At 35.0% G+C, this 6,000-nt stretch overlaps 1 protein-coding gene across 1 annotated transcript in view; it reads left to right on the forward strand.

Moving 5' to 3' along the window:
• The window catches only part of LOC111087477, a 46,765-nt gene extending 43,570 nt beyond the window's left edge, over positions 1-3,195 (forward strand). Inside the window, exon 5 of the mRNA XM_022394224.1 lies at positions 2,917-3,195. The gene's annotated coding sequence lies outside the window, so the exon portion shown is untranslated. The remainder of the gene's footprint in view (positions 1-2,916) is intronic.
• The last annotated feature ends 2,805 nt before the right edge of the window (positions 3,196-6,000 follow it).

Genomic DNA, 6,000 nt, shown 5'->3' on the forward strand with positions numbered 1-6,000 from the left:
GTTTGTTCACTTTAAAGTGAACTGCCTATATTTTGCCATGCAGCAAGGTAAGCAAGGCCATCAGTTATGACTGACTGTACAGCAGGTGAAGGAGAAGCAATAGGAAGTGGTAACTACAGTTACTTAAGGTACAGAAAATTATTAGAGCTCAAGTTGGGTCTGGCCACTCACTGACAACTTGCACTGATGATTTTGGTGTTCAGCCCAGCTCCCTCAGGCTTGGTGGTGGTGCTTGATATGTGCCTGTAAAAATATGACAGCATGAGATATAATTCCTGTTTGCTACAGAAGCTGCTAGATATCAAGCACTTTGAGTAAAACTGTTGCTTTCATTCTGGTGAATGAAATACTTTGGATGTGAATGGAGAGGCATGTTTCTGACTATCTAAGACATGTCAGGCACAGAGCAAAGGTTGTTATCTCTGACTTCAGTTCTGGCATTGGAATCACTGGGATTGAGACTTCGCAGGTGAAATGAGGTACTATTGGAGAGTTACACAATGCTGGCCAGACCAGGCACAAGAACAGAGGACTGCATGAATATATATGACATGGGAAATCACCATATCTCTATATAAATAAGTAGTTTTCTGTGGTTTACTATGAACAAGGTCTAGTACATTGGTGCAATGTAGAGCCAACACATGAAAAGCACTGTTTACTGTCCAGAAACAAGTACCATTAGCTTGTACAGTAATGTGTCTGGGGAAGGATAGAATCCTAGTGTTTTTCTTTAATTATGGGCAGTTGGTTATTCAACTTTCCCTTAGAATAGCTGTTGGCATGGTAAGCAAAGTGGAGTTGACTGAGATTATCAGTACCACCTAATGTTGCCTCCATCATACTGCATTCAAGAAGGAATACATAGTTGCTAACATATTTGAAGTTGCTAGTTGAGGATATGTGCAAGCAATCTGAACTTAATGCAGTGACACAAGCTCAGTGACTTGTTGGTTGAGTGTGGCTAATGCATTTGTGGGATAAAATGACCAAGTTGGTTGAAAAACAATAACTTGTCACCATATAGATGCAGATTATGCATGCCTGATTAAACATTCCCCATGCAAACTTCCCTGGAGCACTATTTATATAATCAGTGTTGAGGTACAGTGGATGTTTAAGGACAGAATCATACAGCCTTCAGAGAGTGCATGGTAATGATTGTCTAGAAGAAGGAAGGTTTGCCAACGTTCTGTCTTGATTTTATACAGGTGAATGCAGTAACTCCCATTTACACTTTTACCCTCCCATAGACAGATAAATGCCTGGATGCATTGGAAGAAGCCTATTGGTTTTACACTTTAAACATGGTATCTGGATACTGGTAAGTTGGACTGGATGATGAAAGCAGACCTAAAACTGTTTTTGGCACCTAAGATGGTTTGTACAAGTATTGTGTCAAGCCATTCAGCCTATGTAATTCAACTGTTGCTTTTGAGAGTATATTACCATATATCAGGCACTCTTGAGTGTAACCATTGCTCCAGCTAGTTAACACTGACTACATTCTAATGAATGGTGATACTGTGGATGTGAAAAGAGAGGCATATTTTTGACTACATCTTGAAAATGTCAGTCACAGAGCAAAAGGAACTGACCTTAGTTCTGACATTGGCTTCTCTGAACACAGAACATTCCTGTATAACAGAATTCCTGTCAATAAAGTATGCTATATTGGAAGCTCCATTGTTTGCATATGTATGACTAGACTGGAAGCTCTTGTTGGATGCTAATCCCAGTGATAGGGGAATTTGAATTCTACAGTAGAAGAGATGTATGGTTTATGTAGATGATGTTTTGGTGTTTGGCCACATATGTAAGTCTGCTGCTGAAAATGTGAGCACAGCTCTTCAGCAAATAGGAAAGGCAGGCTAAAAGCTGGAAGAGAGAAGTATGCACTCATATGCATGGAGGTGTAATTTCTTGGTCATGTTGTGAGTATAGGTAAAACAAAGAAAGAATTCCTTTTAGTTGCAGTCTTTGTAAAACTACTGGTACTATTTGTATGATAGAGTTCCACGAACTTCCAGGAAGAGCAGCTGAAGGACCCAGATCTAGTGTGAATACTCCTTCCTGTTTAGCAGGGTGTGGTTTGGCCAGAGCAGATTGAGGAATGTGGTTTAAAGGCATATAACCTGTGGCACTTTTATGAGCATCTAAAAGTGCTACAGAATCATTATTAACCACTGAAAGGTGATTTTCAATCTGCTTTGCAGTTAGTGATCCCAGAATTCTGAGACAGGAAATTCTCCTGACTTGTGCTAATGGTTATTGGTAGTTCTACTGGCTACATTCCAGACTAAATGTATGATGTATGCTATATAGAGGAAAAACTGGAATATATATAAGGTAAACTTCAACATGGGATTGTTGGTTCTCCTTTATAGGGAATAGCTTTGTATATCGCTGGTCCTCTTCTGGAGAATGAATGAGGTAAGCATAGTGTGCTAATTGCTATTAATTACTTCACTAAGTGGGCCAAGGCTCATCCATTTGCAAAAATCACTCCTCCCCATCTTGTTGAGTGGTAGAAGCTGTACAGAGCAGACTGCATGGTCCTTGCTAGATTTTCCTCAGTATACTGAAATGTGTATAACTCCTCCATGTGCATTGAGGGAATTGTGTTCTGCCTCAGCACGGAATATGAATCGGGTTGTATTGAATCCAATTGAAATAGTCTTTGTTTCACTAGATGTTCTTGAATTTATTTCTACATGATACCATTTGTGGTAAGTAGATCGACTTGTGTATGGTGATATGATAACTTAATAGTTTGACTATTAGTTTTGGCAGTTGTCTTGAACAATAAATGTATTTTATTATAAAGTATTGTACTTAGCTTAGGTTGATCTGAGTGTGTATTGATATATGTTGTAGTGAAACCATCAATAGTAATCCTGTTTGACATTACCCCAGGGGCAGACTGCAAAGTGGACAGAGACCTAAGTCCTCTATAATCAAGAGGAGGACCAGTTGAGGAAGAGATCTGTCATGACCTGAGAACAACTTGTGGCATCTGTGATCAGAGTTGGTCCAAATGTATAAGGCATTGGCAGGGAGATCATCCAGTGGCAACAAAAAGTTGACCACTACACTAGAATGCCTGCTGATGGGGTTAGACTGTCGTCTGAGTAGTGTAAATATTGTAAATCACTGTTCAAACATTCTGTTTTCTTCTATTTTTATTTATGCTTTAGTGCCATTTCTGTTTTGTTTCCATTTTTTATTTAAAGGATATTTTTGTGAAATTGAAAATGCATTTCTCTTTTTTATGTTATGAATTTGTTTTGAGTTTCTCTCATATGTTTTTGTTTATTAATATTGTCTTTATTTATTGTGTAATTAAATTATGCTAATAATGACTGTGATAATGTTAGTTTTTTCATTTTCACTTCCAGTTTTATGTAATATGATTACTTATAAATATTTGCATTTGTGTATGAGCTATAATTTGTATTTTTCTTTCATTCTCAAGGGTTTATTTTGTATTGAAAAGTATTTTGTTTTCATATTTCATTTAACATTTAATGGATTCACTTTTGGCTTTGTGTAATGTGTGTTAATAGTATGCTAATTTTAATTTTGCAGTGCCAGTGCCTATTTTATATGTATATATATATATATATATATATGTGTGTGTGTGTGTTTTAGTATTATTTGCTATTTTTTTCTTATGCTAATATTTTTCAGTAGAGTAGTGAATGGTTTATTTTGTCTTTTATTTAAAATTTCCTGCATTTTATATTATGTTATTATGTACCTTTTGGAATTTTTAATGGTTGTTTTGCATTTTTTTTAGTCATGTATATTATATATGTTCTTCTTATAGTGTTATATTTTTCTTTTTGTAAGGGCGATCATATTTTGCAGTTATGATGTTTTATGTAATGTTATAGCTATAATTAAAAGAGTAATGCATATGTGTGTGTAGAAAGCTTTTTAAACTTGTTGAGTTTTAATGCTTGCCCCGGTACCAAGGTTTTAAAAGCATCATTAGATCTTGTGTTTCTTACTAGCTAAAGTTGATCAGTTTATCATTTTTATGACACTATTCAACTCAAAGTATCTTTTGTAATAGAGGTATTTGGTGGGTATCTTGTGTTGTGGAAATAGTTTAACCTCATAGTAATTGAGCACCCTGCACAGCCATCAGATTTGTTCAGAATTCTATATACTTAACCTCATATGCGAGTAGTCTATGCAGGTCACTTAAATATTTTAATTACTTTAAGTACACAGCACTGCTTTACATCTAATTAACTTTGTGCAGTCAAGCACACAATACGACAACAAAAAATATTTTGTATGCAAAGCGTGAGTTTTCCCTCTAATTCAGTATTAGATTCATTCATTTATATTAAAGGGTATTTTTCTGTGTAATCAGTGCACTTTTACAATTCAGTTTCAAAATTGAAACTGTACTTGGTAAAGGGTATTTTATTTTATAATGAGAAATTGTTTGGATTATATTTGTAAATGGTTGTGAGCTCATCCTGTCTGTGTTTTTCTGTAAGTATTTCACAGGCTCAAGAGAAGTTTACTCTATTATCTTGCACGATGCATGGATAAATTTAATTGGTTTTAAATTTTAAAGTCAGGGTTGGCCTGTAGGTATACCATATGTTTGCTATCCCAATGTTTTAATATAGAAATATTTTACATTTTTTATTTATTCTGGTGTATGCAGTTTTAACATAGAACATTGGTCAAGAAAGTTACAATATTCCTTGCACTCTAGCTACCTATTGTACTGGGTCATTCACCAAAACTACCACCTTCATTTTCCCATGGGAAAGATTCCTGTAAAGTTCTATATACTATGTGATGGTAAACCATTGTGTTTTCCACTGGTTGGTCAGGTGATACCTGGAGGATATAATCTTCCCTATTTTTAATGGGAGTAACCAACAGTCACGTGTTTAGTACATGCACCCATATAAGACTAATGTTGTTCAGCATATATATATATATATAATGATATGCTTTCTCAGTCTGGGACACACATCCTATAAACAACAAAAGATAGTGCTCTTCCTCAATACGCACTTTAATTGTTTTCGAGTGTAGAGTAAAGATTGTTTCTGTTTGTCATACATTGTGACCAGTCTATTTCATTATTAAATCTTAGCCAAAGCCAGATAATTAAAATTTACTTCTTAATACATTTTCTGTCAGAAATCCACTGTATCACTCTTGAGGGAAATAAAAGCACCAGAAAATAACATTACCTTTATTTTTTTAAATCTAAATTTCATTTGTAGTAAATAGCCTTTGTTGCCTTCCTCTTTAAAATCCCAAAACAATTCATTCTAGTAGAGATACTCCTAAACTTGTGGTGTCACTCAAGTTATATCTATCTGTAAATCTGGCCGTTTACTTTTATTAGAACTATTCCTAAACTTGTTGTATTACTCTAATAACAATTGCGGACTTACAATACTAAAATCCGGGTTTTCGATTCCCTGCAGTGGATAGCAGATAGCCCACTGTGGCGTTGCTTTTAAACAAAGAAACAAATGAATTACAGATTCTTGTATATTTGTGGTTTCGCCTTGTTTCAATACTTTTAGTGAAATTCTGATTACATCTACTTTTATACTTTTGATGGTACTAAGCATAGATACTGTTGAAAAGTTTATCAGTTTAAGCGCCATTAATTAGTACGCATGAAAAATAAAATGATCAAACAATATTAAACTAAGGGCTGATTTCACTTTCCACGCGTATAAGTGTCTTTTAAAATAATCTTTTTTGTGTTTGTGATATCCAAGATAATCTCAATGTTAATCACTGGAAAAATTAACGGTATAAAACTAATTATTGGTAAAAAGGTGTCACCTCCATATAGCTTCAGAAATGTAACTGAAAAGCCAAACTAAATTAAGTTGATTGGTTTCTGTTTCAGATTTACAACTCATTAGAACCACGGCTTTGCAGTTTCATAAACAAAGCTTGGCTGTGTTGCGTCAGCGAGATCACGTGACTAGTGTCACGCCCCCT

This window comes from Limulus polyphemus, unplaced genomic scaffold, assembly GCF_000517525.1.
Source record: "Limulus polyphemus unplaced genomic scaffold, Limulus_polyphemus-2.1.2 Scaffold2204, whole genome shotgun sequence".
Classification (NCBI taxonomy): domain Eukaryota; kingdom Metazoa; phylum Arthropoda; class Merostomata; order Xiphosura; family Limulidae; genus Limulus; species Limulus polyphemus.